Genomic DNA, 24382 nt, shown 5'->3' with positions numbered 1-24382 from the left:
CTTGGTGTGCCTTTGGGGTGCCCCCCTCCCATGTATATAAAGGAGGGGGAAAGAGGAGGCCGGCCCAAGGGGGGCGTGCCGTAGGGGGGAGTCCCACTTGGACTCCCGGTCCAAGTAGGATTCGCCCCCCTTTCCTATTCCAACTAGGAGAAGGAGGGAAGGAGGAAGAGGAGAGAAGGAAGGAGGGGGGCGCGCGCCTTCTCCCGGCCGACCCTCTCTCTTCTCCACTAAGGCCCATGTTGGCCCATTAACTTCCCAGGGGGGGTTCCGATAACCCCCGGTACTCCAAAACTTATCCGAAACTTCCCGAAACCATTCTGGTGTCCTAATGTAACCTTCCAATATATGAATCTTTACCTCTCGACCATTTCGAGACTCCTTGTCATGTCCGTGATCTCTCCGGGACTCCGAACAATCTTCGGTCATCAAATCACATAACTCATAATGCAAATCGTCATCGAACATTAAGTGTGCGGACCCGACGGGTTCGAGAACTATGTAGACATGACCGAGACACATCTCCGGTCAATAACCAATAGCGGAACCTGGATGCTCATATTGGCTCTAATACGTCTCCAACATATCTATAATTTTTGATTTTTCCATGTTGTTTTATTATCAATCTTGGATGTTTTATAATCATTTTATAGTCATTTTATATCATTTTTCGTACTAACCTATTGACATAGTGCCAAGTGTCAGTTGTTGTTTTTCCATGTTTTTTACATCGCAGAAAATCAATATCAAATGGAGTCCAAATGCCACGAAACATTACGGATATTTTTTATGGGCCAGAAGGAAGGCAATGGGCCCTGGTTGCACCTGGGGGGTGCCCCGAGGGGGGCACAACCCACGAGGGCGCGCCAGGAGGCCCAGGCGCGCCCTGGTGGGTTGTGCCCACCTCGGGTGCCCCCTGGACCGCCTCTTTACTCTATAAATACACCAAAAATACCAGAACCCTAGGGGAGTCGACGAAATATTCATCCAGACGCCGCAGAGTCCAGAACCACCAGATCCAATCTAGACACCATCACAGAGGGGTTCACCACTTCCATTGGTGCCTCTCCGATGATGTGTGCGTAGTTCTTTGTAGACCTTCGGATCCGTAGTTAGTAGCTAGATGGCTTCATCTCTCTCTCTCTCTCTCTTGATTCTCAATAGAATGGTCTCTTGGAGATCCATATGATGTACCTCTTTTGCGGTGTGTTTGTTGGGATCGATGAACTTCGAGTTTATGATCAGATCTATCTTTTTATATCCGTGAAAGTATTTGAGTTTCTTTGATCTATTTTATGCATGATCTCTTATATCCTCGTATTTCTTCTCCAATATTTGGGTTTTGTTTGGACAACTTGATCTATTTATCTTGCAATGGGAAGAGGTGCCCGGTAGTGGGTTCGATCTTACCGTGCTTGATCCCAGTGACAGAAAGGGAACCGACGCGTATGTATAGTTGCTACTAAGTATAAAAAGATGAGATCTATATCTACCACCATATAGATAAACGGATCTTGTCTACACCATGTCATCATTCTTATTGCATTACTCCATTTTTCCATGAACTTAATACACTAGATGCATGCTGGATAGCGGTCGATGTGTGGAGTAATAGTAGTAGATGCAGGCATGAGTCGGTCTACTAATCTTGGACGTGATGCCTATGTAATGATCATTGCCTGGATATCGCCATAATTATTTGAAGTTCTATCAATTTCCCAATAGTAATTTGTTTACCCACCGTTTGCTATTTTTCTCGAGAGAAGCCACTAGTGAAACCTACGGCCCCCGGGTTTTCTTTCTCATATATTTTCCTTGCGATCTACTTTTCCTTTGCATTTTTATTCAGGTCTATTAAACCAAAAATCCAAAAATACTTTGTTGCACTTTATTTTATTTTCAATCTATTACAACTTTCTCCCGTCGACACGCAATTTCTGGCGCTGTGCCCCGGTAGGGATTGACAACCCCTTTAACACGTCAGGTTGTGAGGTGTTGTTGTTTGTGTGCAGGTGTTGTTTACATTCTGTTGCTTGGTTCTCCTACTGGTTTGATACCTTGGTTTCATAAATGAGGGAAATACCTACCGTCACTGTGCTACATCATCCCTCCCTCTCTAGGGAATTACCGACGTAGTTGCAGCTACCATCAAGGAGAATTCCTGGCGCCGTTGCCGGGGAGGATCTTCAACATAATCAGGTTCCTAGTCACAAATCTCCTCTCCTTGCAATTTACATTATTCACCATTTGCCTCTCATTTTCCTCTCCCCCACTTTACAAAAATTTTCCGTTTTATTCGCCTCTCTTTTTCCGTTCGCCGTTTTCTTGCCAGATCTGTTTTTGAGTGCAATCTTGTTGTGTGATCATCTTGACTCAAGAGAACACCAAGTTATGTGATTTCTGAAATACCAACAACAATGATTTTATTGGCACTCTGCTTGCTCCTCCCGCCACTAGTGCGGAGACTTGTGATATTAATATTGCTTTGCTGAATCTTGTTATGAAAAAACAATTTTCCGGTACTCCTAATGAGGATGTCCTGTCCCATCTTAATACCTTCGTGGAATTATGCGATATGCAAAAGAAAAAAGATGTGGTCAAGATGAAATTATTCTGTTCTCTTTGCGTGATTTTGTAAAAATTTGGTTCTCTTCTTTGCCTCGTAATAGTATCGATTCTTGGAACAAGTGCAAAGATGCTTTTATCACTAAGTATTTTCCTCCCTCAAAAATTATTTCCCTTAGAACCCAGATCATGAATTTCAAGCAACTTGAACATGAGCATGTTGCACAATCTTGGGAAAGGATGAAAATGATGCTAAGGAATTGCCCAACTCATGGTTTGAATCTTTGGATGATCATACAAAAAAATTATGCGCGATTGAATTTTGTTTCTCGTAATCTTTTAGATTCTGCCGCGGGTGGTACTTTTATGGAAATTACATTGGGTGAGGCCACCAAATTTCTTGATAATATCATGGCAAATTATTCACAATGGCATACCAAAAGAGCTCCTACTAGTAAAAAAGTTAATTCGGTTGAAGAAATTTCTTCTTTGAGTGAAAAAGTTGATGCTCTTGTGAAATTGGTTGCTAGTAGAAGTTCTCCTATTGATCTTAATGATATGCCTTTGTCTACTTTGATTGAGCAAAATAGTGATGCCATTGATATGAATTTTCTTTCTCGCAATAATTTCAACAACAATGCTTATAGAGGTAATTTTAATCCTAGGCCTTTTCCTAGTAATTCCTCTAATAATTATGGTAATTCCTATGGAAATCAATCTTATAATAATAATAGGAACACCTCTGACCTTGAGAATAATATTAAATAATTTATCAACACGCAAAAAATTTGCAACACTTCCATAGAAGAAAAGTTGAATAAGATTGATGATTTGTCTAGCAGTGTTGATAGAATTGCTCATGATGTGGAAAATCTCAAGATGAAAATTTTTGTGCCTAAAGTAGATGAATCAATTAAAGATCTTTATGTTTCTATGGATGAAAGTAAGAAAAGAACTGCTATGCTTAGAGCTAAAGAGAATTTTTAGAAAAAAGCTTTTCCTAGTGGTTATTCTTGCAAAGATGATGAAGATCTTAAAATTATTGGTGTTTCTCCTATTGATTCTTTGTTTAGCAAAGTTAAGAATGATGAAAAAGGGACTCGAGAAGAGTCAACTTTAGGTAGAAGGCGTCCCAATATTTCATAGGGTGAAAATCTTGTTGAAAAAAATGATGAAAGTGGGTTTGAAGAGGTCAAAACTTTAGCTAGTGATGCACCCACTCTTTTGGATTACAAAGACTTTAATTATGATAGTTGCTCTTTGATTTATTATATTTCTTTGTTGCAATCCATTATGAATTCACCCCATGCTTATGAACAAAACAAAGCTTTTACTAAATATATTGTTGATGCTATGATGAAAGCTCTTGAAGAAAAACTGGAATTGGAAGTTTCAATTCCTCGAAAATTGTATGATAAGTGGAACCTACTATCGAAGTCAAGATTAAAAATTATGAGTGTTTTGCTTTGTGTGACTTGGGTGCTAGTGTTTCTACAATTCTGAAATCTTTATGTGATGTGCTTGGTCTTACTAATCTTGAAGAGTGTTCTTTGAATTTGCACTTGGTGGGTTCTACTATTAAAAACCCTATGGGAAGAATTAATGATGTTCTTATTCTTGCAAATAGAAATTATGTGCCCATAGATTTTATTGTTCTTGACATTGATTGCAATCCGTCTTGTCCAATTAGTCTTGGTAGACCATTATTATGCACTATGAGTGCCATGATTGATATGAAAGAAGGCAATATTAAGTTCCAATTTCCTTTGAGGAAGGGTATGGAACACTTTCCTAGAACAAGAATTAAGCCACCTTATGAATCAATCATGAGGGCATCTTATGGATCTCGAACCAAAGATGACAAAACTTAGATCCTTGCTTTATGCCTAGATAAGGGCGTAAAACTATAGCGCTTGTTGGGAGGCAACCCAATGAATAATTTATTTTTGCTTTTTGCTTCCTGTTCTTGTGTGTTTACACAATTATGCTACTGTTATGATTGTGTTTTTTGTGTTTTAATGTAACATTCCAAATTTTTAATTTGGTATGTTATACAAAGTCATCCATGCATATCATATTTTATTTGCGTTTCGTCTCGCGATCCTCAAAATCCTAAGCAACTCAAGGACCCTCGGAGAGAGAGTTGGGGATTTCCCGGTTTTCATATTTGTTTTTTATCAAATATTGAAATGAGGATTTGGTTTTAATTATTTTTCTCCGAAAATATTTCATATTAAAATATATGAGAGGAGATAATATGACTTCTCCAAGATAAATGAAATATTGGAGGAAAAATATTAAAATCAAATATTTATTTTATTTGGATTTTATTGCAACTTTGTTTGCATTAGAAAAATTGCATGTTTTTCAAAATTGTATTTTAGGGCCAAGAAAATGTTCATCTCTTTCTAAATATTTTATTTAGATGGTGAAAATTTGTTTTGGCATTTTTAGTTTTTTTATTTATTTTTCTAGGATTTTATTTCGGTCAGCGAAATTATTTAAAAAAAAAGTTCCGTGCCCGATCGGGCCTAAGGCCCAGCCGAGCCAGGCCGGCCGCCGCCGCCGCCTTCCCTGTCGCGCGCGCCACCGCCGACCGACTCGGATGAGGAGTCCGAGCCGGACTCCGCCGCCCCGCCTTGGCCCCTCCTCCAAGCCGCCGCTGCCTCGCCCCTTTATATACGCCCCCCCCGCAACACCACCCCACAGACGCCGCCCACACTGCCTGCAGCCGCCGCCGCCCCGCGCCACGCCGCCGTCGTGCCACGCCTCGCCGCCGCCCGCGCCTGCTGCCGCCGCCGCCCCGCGAGCCGCTGCCCGCACCTCACCCCGCCGGAGCCCCTCGCCGGAGGTAGCTGCCGGACTCCACCGCCGTTTTTTTATAAAAAACGTCCGGTTTTTTAGAAACCCTAGATCTGTTTTTTTCGGTTTTGCCAGTTTTTTCTCGGTTCTTCTAGTTAGCGGACGTTCGTCCGTACGTTCGTTTTAACAAACGGTTCTTCGCCTGTTAGATACAGCTATCGAACACTCGTTCGTTAGTCTGTTTGTCAGTTTTCTTTTATCGGATTTATTCCATGATTTCTCTGATCGCAATTTCTGATCCGATCTTAGTTTCTGTTTATCTTTTCACTCGTTAGTCGGAATCAGGCGATTCAAGTGCCTAGATCTTTGTCTCGAGACCGTATTTTCGTTTAACCAACTTAAATAAGTTTTTGCTACTGTAAAATTTGACCTATGTTCAGATTAGTAAACGAAGTTTCTTTCTTTCGTCGTTTCAGTTTCGTTGCTCCGTTTGATTTGATTTTTCTTGCGAACCTGAGTTCTTAAGTTGAACCTTCTGGTCAATCTCTTTTATTTGAGTTTTGCTTGTGTATCTTTGCTTGTCGCTAATGTATGTTATTGTTTGCTTGCAATAGAACACCCGGAGTGCGAAGCGTGCTACTACGAGTCCCTAGGTTTCGCAGACCGTCAGCAAGGCAAGTAACACTTCGATCATATCCCTTTTATCACCCAGTTTTTATGCATTAGTTCCAATCCTCAAACATTGCATGATTAGGATGTCAATAACATGTGGGTTGGGAAGTAGTTGATGAGGTAGCACCAATTACTCTGTTACATTCAAACCCTGGGAGTAACTTCTACGCTGCTTATATTACTATGCTATGCTCGTAGACGTGGTTTGGGTTTGAGTGAAATCCATGACAGAGGAGAGATTGTTAATTAATGGTTCAACTTAAGGTGGCAACTTAAATTAACATCTAGGTGGATTGAGGCACCTGGAGTACCCAGTGTTGCCTTTTTTTGGAAATCCCGGAGTACCCGTGTGATCTTCCTATGGACCGCCACCCAGGTTCAAAGGGAAGTGAGATGATTCATGCTAGAAACTTCCGTGTGCAGCCACAAGCTATTATGGGCTCTAGCATAGTTGAATAAGATACATGAAGCTCTTGAAGAGGCAGATCAGCAGGTAGTGGGGTGTAGGTTTGGTATGGTCTGTCCGAAGTAGAGAGTTAATGTTTCTGAAAGAGTGTGTCTCGGTCATCCGTATCTCAAACACCTTGTAGTGCAAGAAATCCAACGGAGGCGATCGAGTCTTGTGGGGAAAAGTGTGCAAACCTCTGCAGAGTGTATAATCTAATCATGGTTAGCCGTGTCCCCGGTTATGGACAATTCTTGAGTATCTAGTATTTTGGTTATCACATGTATCTCATCATTCTTAATTAATATTGCTGGGATGTTAATCACTTAAATTGGGATTGAGTTGGAGGAACCTTCTCAATGATGTTTCAACTACCATGATAGTTAAATTAAAAGCTATGCCTTTGTTGTAGGAAAAAATTGGCTTTTCGCAAAAACTATAACCATAGAGCTTTCCACCAGCCAAATATGCATGTAGTGATAGCATTATTCTGTTCTTGCTCTACTGTGTTATTTTGCCAGCATATTCCGTGTGCTGACCCGTTTTCGGGCTGCAACGTATTATGTTGCAGACTTTTCAGACGAGGAGTAAGGTCGTTAGGTTGTTGCCGTGCAGCTCAGTTATGTCGTTGGAGTTGATGGACTCACTTTATCTTCCAAGCCTTCCGCTGTTATCGTATCAGATGGCCTGAAGCCATATTATTGTAATAAGTTCTCTTTGGAGACATTCGATGTAATAAGTGTGTGATTCCCACTCTGTTATAAATCCTTCGAGTACTATGTGTGTCAGCATTACCGATCCAGGGATGACACTGAAGCACAGAGACTTGACCATCTGAGGTCGGGTCGCTACAAGATGGTATCAGAGCACATGCTGAGTGTAGGACACGACCACTAAGATAAACCCTAGGTCACACGTCTCTACTCATTTCTGACTCCTCTCCATTTTCTACTCCTTATGATGGCGGAGATGAAGAACAAGTTTGCACAACCGGATGAAGACACACCTTTTGGACGCCACTTGAAGGAAGTCACTAGGTACTTGAACATTGGAATACCAAGATTCACCGGAACGTACAACACCACTTTACCTGAAGAGGAGCGCTGGATGGTACAAGTACAAGTTCCAGGAAGAACGTTCTCGCCAACTTCTAAACCCATAGAATTTTCTTTCGAAGCACCCACCTGGAGTCTAGGCAAGAGCATGGCAGCCCACATTACCATGGGATGCATTGGAGAAGTCTACAACAGGGAGCTTAAGGACACTATCTATCAAATATGTGGACGCCGAGACGAGCAATGGGAAGTAATCAACACCAGGAAGGATAGATCCATTGCAGCTTTCATCTAGGAGCTAAACCAGCACATTCGACGTCAGGAGAACCAGATGTGCGCAGACATGATGGACTTGAAGAAGGCGAAGACTAGAATCATCGAGCTGGAGGAAGAACTCCAGTTTACACGCGATGGATATGAGGAGGAAATCAAGACACTACTAGAGAAGAATGACGACTTACTCAAGAAGATCGGAGTATTCATGGGAGGACCGGCACCAGTGGAAGAAGACGAAGAAGAAGAACCCAAGGAGATACGCCCCGAGGACTACATCATCATCGACGACACCGATTCTGATCCTAGTGATGATGACCTTGAAGATGAAGCTGGAGCTGACATCATGGAGTCTTCCACCGATCAAAATTTCTAGATGACCACCAAATATTAGTAGTATTTCCCCATGTAATTAGTAGTACATGAGCACTTTGCGATAGTCCTAGACTGTTTGTATGCCCTTGCTTGATTTATTGAGTGAAATGTTTGTGTTTGTCTCATGTGCATATGGGTAGTGTTTTCTCATTAGACCCCTTTTCTATTCTGATCTCTTCCATCTAAACCCATCAGATGCCTCCGAGACGTGACACCGGTTTGCTTTCCATTGGAGCTCACCCAGTTGATCCAGCAGTAGAATACTTTGATGCAGTTGCTAGTTCAGAACCAGGGCAACAACAACAACAACCCGCCACCAGTGGACAACCTAGCCTGTTTTCTAAGGTTACAGCCGCCGGTGTTTTCCAGTAGCACCGAGCCTATAGTTGCTGATGATTGGCTACACCGTATTGGAAGGGAGTTGACCACCGCAGGTTGCACGGATGCTGAGAAGGTGCGTTTTGCCGCAAATCAGTTGGATGGACCAGCAACCTCATGGTGGGAGAATTACATAGCCACTTTCCCCATAGCCAACGTCACTTAGGACCAGTTTCAGCAAGCTTTCCGCACAGCCCATGTCTCAACTAGAGCTATGCAGATAAAGAAGTAGGAGTTCCGCAACCTACGCCAGGGGAACCGTACTGTGGCTCAGTACGTGGATGATTTTAGCAAGTTATCACGCTACGCCCCTGATGATGTGGCCACAGATGCCGCGAAGTAGGAGAAGTTTATGGAAGGGCTGAATGATGAGATGAGCATGCAGTTGATGGTAGCAACCTTCAACAACTATCAGGAGTTGGTAGATAAGGCTCGTATGATCGAAGGGAAGTAGCAGCAGATTGAGAACCGCAAGAGAAAGTATGGACAAGGGAGGTATAAATCAGGAGCTCAGCAGAAGCCTCGCCTAACCCCGAACTCGGGAGGACTTGTTCGTAACCATGGAGGTCACAACCACACTGGAGGAGGATCGCATAACTACAATGGTTCTAAGAATGGGAATGGGAACGGAACCAACCATAACCAGAACCGCCTCAATCCAGCCACACCCACCAAAAGAGACCTAAGTCATGTTACTTGCTTCAAGTGTGGGAAGACTAGACACTACGCCACGGAGTGCCCTGAGGGAAAGAATGGAAACGGAAATGGGAGCGCTGGGAAGAAGCCTAATCCATTCAACAAAGGACAAGTGAACCATGTTAACGTGGAGGAGGTTGTAGAGCAGCCGAACACGGTAATAGGTAAGTTCTTGGTTAAGTCATTTACCGCTCTTGTTCTTTTCAATACTGGTGCATCGCATTCATACATATCAAGGGAATTTGTGGATAAGTTTAAACTACCAACCCAAACCCTTAGGACCCCTCTGTTAGTAAGCTCACCCAGAGCAGAATACATGGCTAGCCGATGGTGCGACCAGGTACCCTTAACCATTGGCACACATGTTTTTCCGTCTGACCTAATTATCTTGGAGTCACAAGGATTGGATGTGATATTAGGTATGGACTGGATGTTAAATTTTGGAGGGAGTATTGACTGTGCTAGTAAGTCGATTTATCTTACCAGCCCGGAGGGAAAAAGGATTAAGTATGTGTCTAGGCATGTTCCTAGGAGGAGCCAAGTGAATGCCCTTACGGGAGTTCTTCAGGAGGAAGTGCCTGTAGTGAAGGATTATCCGGATGTTTTTCCACAGGAGTTACCTGGCATGCCACCGAATAGAGACATTGAGTTTCTGATAGAGCTGTTGCCAGGAACAGGACCAATATCCAAGAGACCCTATCGGATGCCCACAAATGATCTAGAGGAAATTAAGAAACAGATCAAGGAATTATTGGAAAAAAGGATACATTCGAAGAAGTTCATCACCTTGGGGAGCCCCTGTGCTTTTGGTGGAGAAGAAGGACAAATCCCTAAGGATGGTTGTTGATTATTGAGCCTTGAATGAGGTGACGATTAAGAACAAGTACCCACTGCCGATGATCAATGATCTGTTTGATCAGTTGCAAGGAGCTAAGGTGTTTTCAAAGATCGACCTGCGATCAGGATACCATCAGTTGAAGATACGTGAGAAGGATATACCAAAGACAGCGTTCACGACGCGTTATGGATTATACGAGTACATGATCATGTCATTTGGACTGACTAATGCCCCTACTTATTTCATGAGCATGATGAACAAGGTGTTCATGGAGTATTTGGACAAGTTTGTTGTGGTGTTTATTGATGATATTATGGTATACTCGAAGAACGAGGAGGAGCACAAGGAGCATTTGCGCTTAGTTCTCGAGAAACTCAGGGAACACCAGTTGTATGCTAAGTTTAGCAAATGCGAGTTTTGGTTGAAGGAAGTCGGATTCCTTGGACATGTTATATCAGGAGAAGGTATAGCAGTAGACCCCAGCAAAATTCAGTCAGTCACTGAATGGTTGGCACCCACTTCAGTTAGCGAGATCCACAGTTTTCTTGGACTCGCAGGATACTATCGGAGATTCATTGAGAACTTTTCCAAGATTGCGAAGCCAATGACTGAACTATTAAAGAAGGATACTAAGTTTAAATGGACAAACGAATGCGAGGCAAGTTTCCAGGAGTTGAAGAAACGGTTGACTACAGCACCAGTGCTAACACTGCCAGATATACATAAGGAATTCCAAGTGTATTGTGACGCCTCTCGCTGAGGACCTGGATGTGTGCTTATGCAGGACGGAAGAGTTGTTTCGTATGCCTCACAACAACTAAAACCTCACGAGTTGAATTATGCCACACATGATTTGGAGTTAGCAGCCGTAGTGCATGCATTGAAGACCTGGAGGCATTACCTTATCGGAAACCGATGTGATGTATACACGGACCATAAGAGTTTGAAATACATTTTCACCCAGAAGGAACTGAACCTTAGACAGAGGAGATGGTTGGAGCTTATAAAGGATTATGATATGAAGCTACACTATCACCCAGGAAAGGCCAATGTTGTAGCAGACGCTTTGAGCAGGAAGAGTTATGCTAATATCCTTGAAAGTAAGGGATTGCCGAAGGAGTTAGCAGAGAATATCATGGAACTTCGATTGGAGATTGTTCCTAGAGGATTCATAGAAACAATGGAGGTCCAGTCGACATTGCTGGACAAGATTCGGGAGGCTCAGAAGGATGACAAGGAGATTGCCGAGATAAAGGAGAAGATGAGCAAGGGAAAGGCCAAAGGTTTTCGTGAAGATGAGCACGATACCTTATGGTTTGAGGATCGAGTTTATGTGCCCAATAACCAGGAGATCAGGAAGTTAATACTTCAAGAGGCTCATGACTCACCATACTCGATACACCCAGGAAACACCAAGATGTATCTAGATTTGAAGGAACGTTTCTAGTGGACCGGTATGAAGAAGGATATTGCCAAGTATGTGGCCATATGTGATGTATGTCACAGAGTAAAGGCAGAACATCAGAAGCCAACAGGACTATTACAGCCTATGCCGATACCCGAATGGAAGTGGGATAAACTTGGCATGGACTTTATCACCGGATTGCCCAGGACTAAAGCAGGATATGATTCCATATGGGTAGTAGTTGATCGCTTGACCAAAGTGGCTCACTTCATCCCAGTGAAAACCACTTATAACAGTGCAAAGTTGGCCAAGATTTATATGTCCAGGATCGTATGTCTTCATGGAGTTCCGAGAACCATCGTATCAGATAGAGGAACACAGTTTACTTCAAAGTTCTGGCATCAGTTACATCAAACTTTGGGAACAAGGTTAGAGTTCAGTACAGCTTTCCACCCACAGACAGATGGACAGACCGAGAGAGTGAACCAAATTTTGGAGGACATGTTGAGAGCCTGTGCGCTAGATTATGGATCTAGTTGGGATGACAATTTACCTTACGCAGAGTTCTCGTACAACAATAGCTGCCAAGCCAGTTTGAAGATGGCACCGTTTGAAGCCCTGTATGGACACAGGTGCAGAACACCGTTGATGTGGGACGAGGTAGGAGACCGACAGTTGTTTGGACCAGACTTGATCAAAGAGTCTGAGGAGAAGGTTAAATTGATTCGTGATAGATTGAAGATTGCGCAGTCCAGACAGAAGAGTTATGCAGACTCAAAACGCAAAGAGGTAACTTATGAAATTGGAGATAGAGCATATCTGCGAGTATCACCCTTGCGAGGAGTGAAAAGTTTTGGAGTTAAGGGGAAATTAGCTCCGAGATTTGTAGGACTGTATCGTGTTTTGGAACGGATGGGAGAAGTTGCCTACAAGTTGGAATTACCCACAGGATTGTCAGGAGTTCATGATGTGTTCCATGTTTCACAGTTGAAGAAGTGTCATGCTGAGATGGCTGATATACCATTACGAGATACAGTACCCTTGGAGGCAATTTAGTTGGACAGTGATTTGACTTACGAGGAGAAGCCAGTAAAGATTCTTGAGTTTGCCAGCAGAGTCACTCGCAGTAAGGTTATCAAGTTTTGCAAAGTTCAGTGGAGCCACCATATCGAGGATGAAGCCACCTGGGAACGAGAGGATGATCTTCGCAAAGACCACCCACACCTATTTTCTAGCCAACCCGAATCTCGAGGGCGAGATTCATCTTAAGGGGGGTAGGTTTGTAACATCCCAAATTTCAATTTGGAATGTTATACATAGTCATCCATGCATATCATATTTTATTTGCGTTTCATCTTGCGATCCTCGAAATCCTAAGCAACTCAAGGACCCTCGCAGAGAGAGTAGGGGATTTCCCAGTTTTCATATTTGATTTTTATCAAATATTGAAACGAGGATTTGGTTTTAATTATTTTTCTCCGAAAATATTTCATATTAAAATATATGAGAGGAGATAATATGACTTCTTCAAGATAAATGAAATATTGGAGGAAAAATATTAAAATCAAATATTTGTTTTATTTGGATTTTATTGCAATTTTGTTTGCATTAGAAAAATTGCATGTTTTTCAAAATTGCATTTTAGGGCCAAGAAAATGTTCATCTCGTTCTAAATATTTTATTTAGACGGTGAAAATTTGTTTTGGCATTTTTAGATTTTTTATTTATTTTCTAGGATTTTATTTCGTTCAGCGAAATTATTAAAAAAAAGTTTCGCGCCCGACTGGGCCTAAGGCCCAGCCGAGCCAGGCCGGCCACCGCCGCCGCCTTCCACGTCGCGCGCGCCGCCGACGACCGACTCGGACGAGGAGTCCAAGCCGGACTCCGCCGCCCCGCCTTGGCCCCTCCTCCAAGCCGCCGCTGCCCCGCCCCTTTATATACGCCGCCCAGGCCCCCCCAACACCACCATGCCGCCTGCAGCCGCCGCCGCCCCGCGCCACGCCGCGCCCGCCGCCGCCCACGCCGCCTGCTGCCGCCGCCGTGCCGCGCCTCGCCGCCGCTCGCACCTGTTGCCGCCGCCGCCGCCCCGCGAGCTACCGCCCGCACCTCGCCCCGCCGGAGCCCCTCGCCGGAGGTAGCAGCCGGACTCCGCCGTCGTTTTTTTTATAAAAACCGTCCGGTTTTTTAGAAACCCTAGATCCGTTTTTTTTTGGTTTCGCCAGTTTTTTCTCGGTTTTTCTAGTTAGCGGACGTTCGTCTGTATGTTCGTTCTAACGAATGGTTCTTCACCCGTTAGATACAGCTAACGAATGCTCGTTCGTCAGTTTTCTTTTATTGGATTTATTCCACGATTTCTCTGATCACGATTTCTGATCCCATCTTAGTTTCTGTTTATCTTTTCGCTCGTTAGTCGGAATTAGGCGATTCAAGCACCTAGATCTTCGTCTCGAGACCCTCTTTTCGTTTAACCAACTTAAATAAGTTTTTGCTACTGTAAAATTTGACCTAGGTTCAGATTAGTAAACGAAGCTTCTTTCTTTCGTCGTTTGAGTTTCGTTGCTCTGTTTGATTTGATTCGCAAGTAACCGGAGTTCTTAAGTTGAACCTTCTGGTCAATCTCTTTCATTTGAGTTCTGCTTGAGTATCTTTGCTTGTCGCTAATGTATGTTATTGTTTGCTTGCAATAGAACACCCGGAGTGCGAAGCGTGCTACTACGAGTCCCTAGGTTTCGCAGACCGTCAGCAAGGCAAGTAACACTTTGATCATATCCCTTTTATCACCCAGTTTTTATGCATTAGTTCTAATCCTCAAACATTGCATGATTAGGATGTCAATAACATGTGGTTGGGAAGTAGTTGACGAGGTAGAACCTATTACCCTGTTACATTCAAACCCTGGGAGTTACTTCTACGCTGCTTATATTACTATGCTATGCTATGCTCGTAGACATGGTTTGGGTTTGAGTGAAATCCATGAAAGAGGAGAGATTGTTAATTAATGGTTCAACTTAAGGTGGCAACTTAAATTAACATCTGGGTGGATTGAGGCACCTGGAGTACCTAGTGTTGCCTGTTTTTTTGGAAATCCTGTAGTACCAGGGTGATCTTCCTATGGACCGCCACCCAGGTTCAAAGGGAAATGAGATGATTCATGCTAGAAACTTCTGTGTGCAGCCACAAGCTATTATGGGCTCTAGCATAGTTGAGTAAGATACGTGAAGCGCTTGAAGAGGCAGATCAGCAGGTAGTGGGATGTAGGTTTGGTATGGTTTGTCCGGAGTAGAGAGTTAATGTTTCTGAAAGAGTGTGTCTCGGTCATCCGTATCTCAAACACCTTGTAGTGCGAGAAATCCCACGGAGGCGATCGAGTCTTGTGGGGAAAAGTGCGCAAACCTCTGCAGAGTGTATAATCTAATCATGGTTAGCCGTGTCCCCGGTTATGGACAATTCTTGAGTATCTAGTATTTGGGTTATCACATGTATCTCATCATTCTTAATTAATATTGCTGGGATGTTAATCACTTAAATTGGGATTGAGTTGGAGGAACCTTCTCAATGATGTTTCAACTACCATGATAGTTAAATTAAAATATATTCCTTTGTTGTAGGGAAAAATTGGCTTTTCGCAAAAACTATAACCATAGAGCTTTCCAGCAGCCAAATATGCATGTAGTGATAGCATTATTCTGTTCTTGCTCTACTGTGTTATTTTGCCAGCATATTCCATGTGCTGACCCGTTTTCGGGCTGCAACGTATTATGTTGCAGACTTTTCAGACGAGGAGTAAGGCCATTAGGTCGTTGCCGTGCAGCTCAGTTATGTCGTTGGAGTTGATGGACTCACTTTATCTTCCAAGCCTTCCGCTGTTATCGTATTAGATGGCCTTAAGCCATATTATTGTAATAAGTTCTCTTTGGAGACATTCGATGTAATAAGTGTGTGATTGCCACTCTGTTATAAATCCTTCGAGTACTGTGTGTGTCAGCATTACTGATCCAGGGATGACACTGAAGCACAGAGACTTGACCATCTGAGGTCGATTCGCTACATTTAATTAGTGTTTGTGCCAAGTAAAGCCTTTAGGGTCTTCTTGGGCAATAGTTGTTTGATCTTGCTGAAAAAACAGAAACATTTACGCTCACGAAATTAATTTTAATTTTTTACCAGAGAGCGATAAAATACCCGTTCCAACTGTAGTAGATCAATATACAAATTTCTAAGGTCCTCCTAGTTTTCCAGAGTTTTTTTAGTTACAGAAGTATTCGAAATAGTCAGATTGCTACAGACTGTTCTGTTTTGACAGATTCTGTTTTCTTTGTGTTGTGTGCTTATTTTGATGGCTCTATGGTTTTCTTTGATGATTTTTTGCCATTGAAAAGTTGGAATACAATAGATATTATACAAAAACAAAATATGAATTGGTTTGATACAATAGTTATAGTAGTGATTTATTATTCTTATACTAACGGATCTCACGAATGCTTTGTTGAGTTTTGTGTGATTGAAGTTTTCAAGTTTTGGTTATCTTACGATGGATGAAGGAAGGATGTAAGAGCCTAAGCTTGGGGATGCCCCGGCATCCCAAGCTATTGTCCAAGAATGAGCAACCAACTAAGCTTGGGGATGCCCCCGAATGGCATCCCCGCTTTCTTCCAACAACTATCGGTATTTTACTCGAGGCTATATTTTTATTCGTCTAATGATATGTGTTTTGCTTGGAGCATCTTGTATGATATGTGTCTTTGCTTGTTTTATTTTTTGTTTTAAGTCATCAATCCTTGCTGTACACACCTTTTTGAGAGAGCCAAAATTATGTCATGACTTGTTAGAATTGCTCTCTATGCTTCACTTAAATCTTTTATGAGCTAGGACTTGCTCTAGTGCTTCATTTATATATTTTTTAGCATGGTGGGATTTGTTATTTTTTAAGAAATGCTCTCTTGCTTCACTTAGATTTATTTGAGAGTTAGTAAAATTTTGAAGAAATTCTCTCTTTCTTCACTTAAATTATTTTGAGAGAAAGAAAATTTGTTATGCTCATGATCTTCACTTATATTTGTTTGAGCTTATGAAAAGCAACACATGAAAATTAGTCCCAAAGTGATAGATATCCAAGAAGGATAAAGTAAAATAAAATGTCATGAAGATCATTGGACAAAATAAACTTGATTCTTAGTAATAGTTTTGAGATATGATGATGTGATATGTGAGTCATCTTGATGAGTAATTATGCTTTAGTAGGAATATTGGTGTTAAGGTTTGTGATTCCCTATGCATGCACGAAAGTCAATAATCATGCAATGAAAATTATATCCTACTTGTGATGCATTATTCGGTGTTAATTATGCTTGATGCTTGCTTATGTGATTATTCGTTTCTTGGTTGGTCGCTTTCCAATCTTTTTGCTAGCCTTCATTTTGCACTAAGTATGATCTCTACTTGTGCATCCAAAATCCTTTAAACCAGTTTTGCCACATGAGTCCACTATATCTACCTATATGCGGTATTATTTTGCCGTTTTAAGAAAATTTGCATGTACCATCTCTAATTTTCAAAATAAACTTCTCTTTTGTGTGTTTGTTTCGCTCGAGGAGCGGTGAGGGGTGGCTAATATTTTCCATGCTAGATGTGTTATTCTCAAGATGAGTGTTTATTCACTTGTCATTGCACGAGAGTAAGGCAAAGGTATTAGGGATTCCCAGTCCCGAAATGCAAAAATAAATGAATTTACTTTATGTTGTCAAATAATAAATTCCTTGGAAAGTGTTGGTATGGAGGGCACCCGTGGATACGGTTAGCCATGGAAAGTGAAAGTTATGGTGGAAAAAGGAATACACTTTATTTTCTGTTTGGGAACCGCTTATGATATATCTATGCATGGAAAGTATAGGGAACTCTAAGTCGTTTTCATTGGTGGGATGGATACACCTCCCAAAATGTTTTTATCTCAATTTTTTCGCTTTGAGCTCTGGCACCTCTACAAATCCCCACTTCCCTCTATGAAGGGACTTTCTTTTACTTTATGCAATTTTTATTTTGAAATTTGAGTCTCCATCTTCTCTCACAAAAGCACCAACTAGGAGGCAATATGATCGTGCTCAAGTATTGGTTGTAGTTAATATTCGAGTGTGTTTCATGAATGGATCAATGTTTGAGCATGATGGGCTAGGGATAACTTGTTTTAGCATTGATATTAAGAAAGACATGGTTGCTTGTTGATATGCTTGAGTATCTAAACTATTATGTCAAAACTAGACTATTGCTTTGAACCACATAAAAGTCCAAATGTCCATGCTAAAAATAAAAGAATATGATATGACTTGATGAACATAACTCCACATCAAAAATTCTGTTTTTATCACTTACCTACTCGAGGACGAGTAGGAGTTAAGCTTGGGGATGCTGATACGTCTCCAACGTATCTATGATTTTTGATTGTTCCATGCTGTTTTATTATCAATCTTGGATGTTTTATAATCATTTTGTAGTCATTTTATATCATTTTTTGGTACTAACCTATTGACATAGTGCCAAGTGCCAGTTGCTGTTTTTTCCATGTTTTTTACATCGCAGAAAATCAATATCAAATGGAGTACAAATGCCACGAAACTTTACGGAGGTTTTTACGGGCTAGAATGAAGGCAATGGGCCTTGGTTGCACCTAGGGGTGCCCCGAGGGGGGCACAACCCACCAGGGCGCTCGAGGAGGCCGAGGTGCGCCCTGGTGGGCTGTGCCCACCTTGGGTCCCCCCCGGACCGCCTCTTTTCTCGACAAATACCCCAAAAGTACCAGAACCCTAGGGGAGTCAGCAAAATATTCATCCAACCGCCGCAGAGTCCAGAACCACCAGATCCGATCTAGACACCATCACGGAGGGGTTCACCACTTCCATTGGTGCCTCTCCGATGATGCGTGAGTAGCTCTTTGTAGACCTTTGGGTCTATAGATAGTAGTTGGATGGCTTCATCTCTCTCTGTTGATTCTCAATACAATGGTCTCTTGGAGATCCATATGATGTAACTCTTTTGCGGTGTGTTTGTTGGGATCGATGAACTTCGAGTTTATGATCAGATCTATCTTTTTATATCCATGAAAGTATTTGAGTTTCTTTGATCTCTTTTATGCATGATCTCTTATAGCCTCATATTTCTTCTCCGATATTTGGGTTTTGTTTGGCCAACTTGATCTATTTATCTTGCAATGGGAAGAGGTGCCCGGTAGTGGGTTCGATCTTACCGTTCTTCATCGCAGTGACAGAAAAGGAACCAACACGTATGTATAGTTGCTACTGAGGATAAAAGATGAGATCTATATCTACCGCCATATAGATAAATGGATCTTGTCTAGATCATGTCATCGTTCTTATTGTATTACTCCATTTTTCCATGAACTTAATACACTAGATGCATGCTGGATAGCGGTAGATGTGTGGAGTAATAGTCGTAGATACAGGCAGGAGTCGGTCTACTAATCTTGGACGTGATGCCTATGTAATGAGCATTTCCTGGATATCGTCATAATTATTTGAAGTTCTATCAATTGCCCAACAGTAATTTGTTTACCCGCCGTCTGCTATTTTTCTCGAGAGAAGCCACTAGTGAAACCTACGGCCCCTGGGTCTTCTTTCTCATATATTTGCCTTGCGATCTACTTTTCCTTTGCATTTTTCAGATCTATTAAACCAAAAATCCAAAAATACTTTGTTGCACTTTATTTTATTTGCGATCTATTACAACTTTCTCCCGTCAACAAGCAATTTCTGGCGCCGTACCCCGGAAGGGATTGACAACCCCTTTAACACGTCGGGTTGCGAGGTGTTGTTGTTTGTGTGCATGTGCTGTTTACATTGTGTTGCTTGGTTCTCCTACTGGTTCGATACATTGGTTTCATAACTGAGGGAAATACCTACCGTTGCTATGCTACATCATCCCTCCCTCTCTAGGGAATTACCGACGTAGTTGCAACTACCATCAGGCTCCTCGCATTCTACGAAGATCTTTATTGGTCAAACCACATAACAACATACGTTGTTCCCTTTGTCATCGGTATGTTACTTGCCCGAGATTCGATCGTCGGTATCATCATACCTAGTTCAATCTCGTTACCGGCAAGTCTCTTTTCTCGTTTAGTAATGCATCATCCTGTAACTAACTCATTAGTCACATTGCTTGCAAGGCTTATAGTGATGTGCATTACCGAGAAGGCCCATAGATACCTCTACGATACACGGAGTGACAAATCCTAATCTCGATCTATGTCAATTCAACAAACACCATCGCGATACAGCTGTAGAGCATCTTTATAATCACCCAGTTACGTTGTGACGTTTGATCGCACACAAGGTGTTCCTTCGATATTCGGGAGTTGCATAATCTTATAGTCATAGGAACATGTATAAGTCATGAAGAAAGCAATAGCAATAAAACTAAACGATCATTATGCTAAGATAATTGATGGGTCTTGTCCATCACATCATTCTCTAATGATATGATCCCGTTCATCAAATGACAACACATGTCTATGGTTAGGAAACTTAACCATCCTTGATTAACGAGCTAGTCAAGTAGAGGAATACTAGGGACACTCAGTTTTGTCTATGTACTCACACATGTACTAAGTTTTCGGTTAATACAATTCTAGCATGAATAATAAACATTTATCATGATATAAGGAAATATAAATAACAACTTTATTATTGCCTCTAGGGCATATTTCCTTCAGTCTCCCATTTGCACTAGAGTCAATAATCTAGATTACATAGTAATGATTCTAACACCCATGGAGTCTTGGTGTTGATCGTGTTTTGCTCGTCAGCGAGGCTTAGTCAACGGGTCTGCAACATTCAGATCCTTATGTATCTTGCAAATCTCTATTTCTCCCTCCTTGACTTGATCGCGGATGGAATTGAAGTGACTCTTGATGTGCTTGGTTCTCTTGTGAAATCTGGATTCCTTTGCCAAGGCAATTGCACCAGTATTGTCACAAAAGATTTTCATTGGACCCGATGCACTAGGTATTACACCTAGATCGGATATGAACTCCTTCATCCAGACTCCTTCATTTGCTACTTCCGAAGCAACTATGTACTCCGCTTCACATGTAGATCCCGCCACGACTCTCTGCTTGGAACAGCACCAACTGATAGCTCCACCATTCAATATAAATTTTTATCCGGTTGTGACTTAGAGTCATCCGGATCAGTGTCAAAGCTTGCATCGACGTAACCATTTACGACGAGCTCTTTGTCACCTCCATAAACGAGAAACATATCCTTAGTCCTCTTCAGGTATTTCAGGATGTTCCTGACCGTTGTTTAGTGATCCACTCCTGGATTACTTTGGTAACTCCCTGCTAAACTAATAGCAAGGCAAACATCAGGTCTGGTACACAGCATTGCATACATGATAGAACCTATGGCTGAGGCATAGGGAATGACTTTCATTTTCTCTCTATCTTCTGTAGTGGTCGGGCATTGAGTCTGACTCAATTTCACACCTTGTAACACGGGCAAGAACCCTTTCTTTGACTGATCCATTTTGAACTTCTTCAAAACTTTATCAAGGTATGTGCTTTGTGAAAGTCCAATTAAGCATCTTGATCTATCTCTATAGATCTTGATGCCTAATATATAAGCAGCTTCACAGAGGTCACTCGTTGAAAAATTCTTATTCAAGTATCCTTTTATGCTATCCAGAAATTCTGTCTTATTTCCAATCAACAATATGTCATCTACATATAATATTGGAAATGCAACAGAGCTCCCACTCACTTTCTTGTAAATACAGGCTTCTCCAAAATTCTGTATAAAACCATATGCTTTGATCACACTATCAAAGTGTATATTCCAACTCCAAGAGTCTTGCACCAGTCCATAAATGGATCACTGGAGCTTGCACACTTTGTTAGCACCTTTTGGATCGACAAAACCTTCTGGTTGCATCATATACAACTCTTCTTTAAGATATCCATTAAGGAATGTAGTTTTGACATCCATTTACCAAATTTCATAATCATAAAATGCAGAAATTGCTAACATGGTTCAGACGGACTTGCATCGCTACGAGTGAGAAGGTCTCATCATAGTCAACTCCTTGAACTTGTCGAAAACTTTTCACAACAAGTTGAGCTTTGTAGACAGTAGCATTACCATCAGCATCAGTATTCTTCTTGAAGATCCATTTATTCTCTATTGTTTGCCGATCATCAGGCAAGTCAACCAAAGTCCACACTTTGTTTTCATACATGGATCCCATCTCAGATTTCATGGCCTCAAACAATTTCATGGAATCTGGGCTCATCATCGCTTCCTCATAGTTCGTAGGTTCATCATGGTCAAGTAACATGACCTCCAGAACAGGATTACCGTACCACTCTGGTGCGGACCTTACTCTGGTTGACCTACGAGCTTCGGTAGTAACTTGATCAGAAGTTTCATGATCATCATCATTAGCTTCCTCACTAATTGGTGTAGGAATCATTGGAACTGATTTCTGTGATGAACTACTTTTCAATAAGGGAGCAGGTACAATTACCTCATCAAGTTCTACTTTCCTCCCACTCACTTCTTTCGAGAGAAACTCTTTTTCTAGAAAGGATCCATTCATAGCAACGAATATCTTGCCTTCGGATCTGTGATAGAAGGTGTACCCAATGGTTTCCTTTGGGATCCTATGAAGACGCATTTCTCCGATTTGGGTTCGAGCTTATCAGGTTGAAGCTTTTTCACATAAGCATCGCAACCCCAAACTTTAAAAAACGACAACTTGGGTTTCTTGCCAAACCACAGTTCATATGGTGTCGTCTCAACAGATTTAGATGGTGCCCTATTTAACATGAATGCAGCCGTCTCTAAAGCATAACCCCAAAACAATAGCGGTAAATCAGTAAGAGACATCATAGATCGCACCATATCTAATAAAGTGCGGTTACGGTGTTCGGACACACCATTATGATGTGGTGTTCTAGGTGGCATGAGTTGCGAAACTATTCTGCATTGTTTCAAATGAAGACCAAATTCATAACTCAAATATTCACCTCCACGATCAAATCGTAGAAACTTTATTTTCTTGTTACGATGATTTTCCACTTCACTCTGAAATTCTTTGAACTTTCCAAAAGTTTCAGACTTATGTTTCATCAAGTAGATATACCCATATTTGCTCAAATCATCTGTGAAGGTCAGAAAATAACGACACCCGCCGTGAGCCTCAACACTCATTGGACTGCATACATCAGTATGTATTATTTCCAATAAGTCAGTTGCTCGCTCCATTGTTCCGGAGAACGGAGTCTTAGTCATCTTTCCCACGAGGCATGGTTCGCAAGCATCAAGTGATTCCAGAAGCCCATCAGCATGGAGTTTCTTCATGCGCTTTACACCAATATGACCTAAACGGTAGTGCCACAAATAAGTTGCACTATCATTATTTGTGATGGCCTGGCTTATTAGGGATGATAGACTACTCATATCAATAAGGAATTCCTTCTTTTCTGGAAGCCTATTCGGACAGAACTCCAAAGTTAAGCGTGCTCAGCTTGTAGTGTCAGGATGGGTGACCGACCGGGAAGTTGCTCCCGGGTGCGCATGAGTGAGGACAAAGTGCGCATGAAAGACTAGTATTGATCTGTGGGGCCAGTCTAGATCCCACCAGGAGTAACGACCACCGGCGGGGGTGTCCGGGGTGTTATAAGTTGGTATCAGAGCCGACCCTCACGGTTACACGGATGGCTGCGGACAGGTGCGTGGTCATGTTGTTCATGACGTTTGTGACCCGTCGTGGCACACGGCATGGCACATGTACTGGACTGGAAGCACAGACGTATGTGCCAAGAGGGAACGTTCCTGTGGACCGACGAGGACGTCGGTTCCTCTGAGTGGGGGTGTATGTGATGGCCTGGCTTATTAGGGATGATAGACTACTCATATCAATAAGGAATTCCTTCTTTTCTGGAAGCCTATTCGGACAGAACTCCAAAGTTAAGCGTGCTCAGCTTGGAGTAGTGTCAGGATGGGTGACCGACCGGGAAGTTGCTCCCGGGTGCGCATGAGTGAGGACAAAGTGCGCAGGAAAGACTAGTATTGATCTGTGGGGCCAGTCTAGATCCCACCAGGAGTAATGACCACCGGCGGGGGTGTCCGGGGCGTTACATTATTAACCTTGTATCTTTTGGCTTCAATATTATGAATATGTGTATCACTACTATCGAGATTCAACAAAAATAGACCACTCATCAAGGGTGCATGACCATAAAATATATTACTCATATAAATAGAACCACCATTATTCTCTGATTTTAATGAATAACCGTCTCGCATCAAACAAGATCTAGATATAATGTTCATGCTTAACGCTAGCACCAAATAACAATTATTCAGGTCTAAAACTAATCCCGAAGGTAGATGTAGAGGTAGCGTGCCGACAGCGATCACATCGACTTTGGAACCATTTCCCACGCGCATCGTCACCTCGTCCTTATCCAATCTTCGTTTAATCCGTAGCCCCTGTTTCGAGTTGCAAATATGAGCAACAGAACCAGTATCAAATACCCAAGCGCTACTACGAGCATTAGTAAGGTACACATCAATAACATGTATATCAAATATACCTTTCACTTTGCCATCCTTCTTATCCGCCAAATACTTGGGGCAGTTCCGCTTCCAGTGACCAGTCCCTTTGTAGTAGACGCACTTAGTCTCAGGCTTTGGTCCAGACTTGGGCTTCTTCACTTGAACAGCAACTTGCTTGCCGTTCTTATTGAAGTTCCCCTTCTTCCCTTTGCCCTTTTTCTTGAAACTAGTGGTCTTGTTAACCATCAACACTTGATGCCCCTTCTTAATTTCTACCTCCACAGCCCTTAGCAGCGTGAAGAGCTCGGCAAT

This window comes from Triticum urartu, chromosome 7A (assembly GCF_056163025.1).
Source record: "Triticum urartu cultivar PI428250 chromosome 7A, HENAU_Tu73, whole genome shotgun sequence".
NCBI lineage: Eukaryota > Viridiplantae > Streptophyta > Magnoliopsida > Poales > Poaceae > Triticum > Triticum urartu.
Note: the sequence above shows the minus strand (reverse complement) of the source record.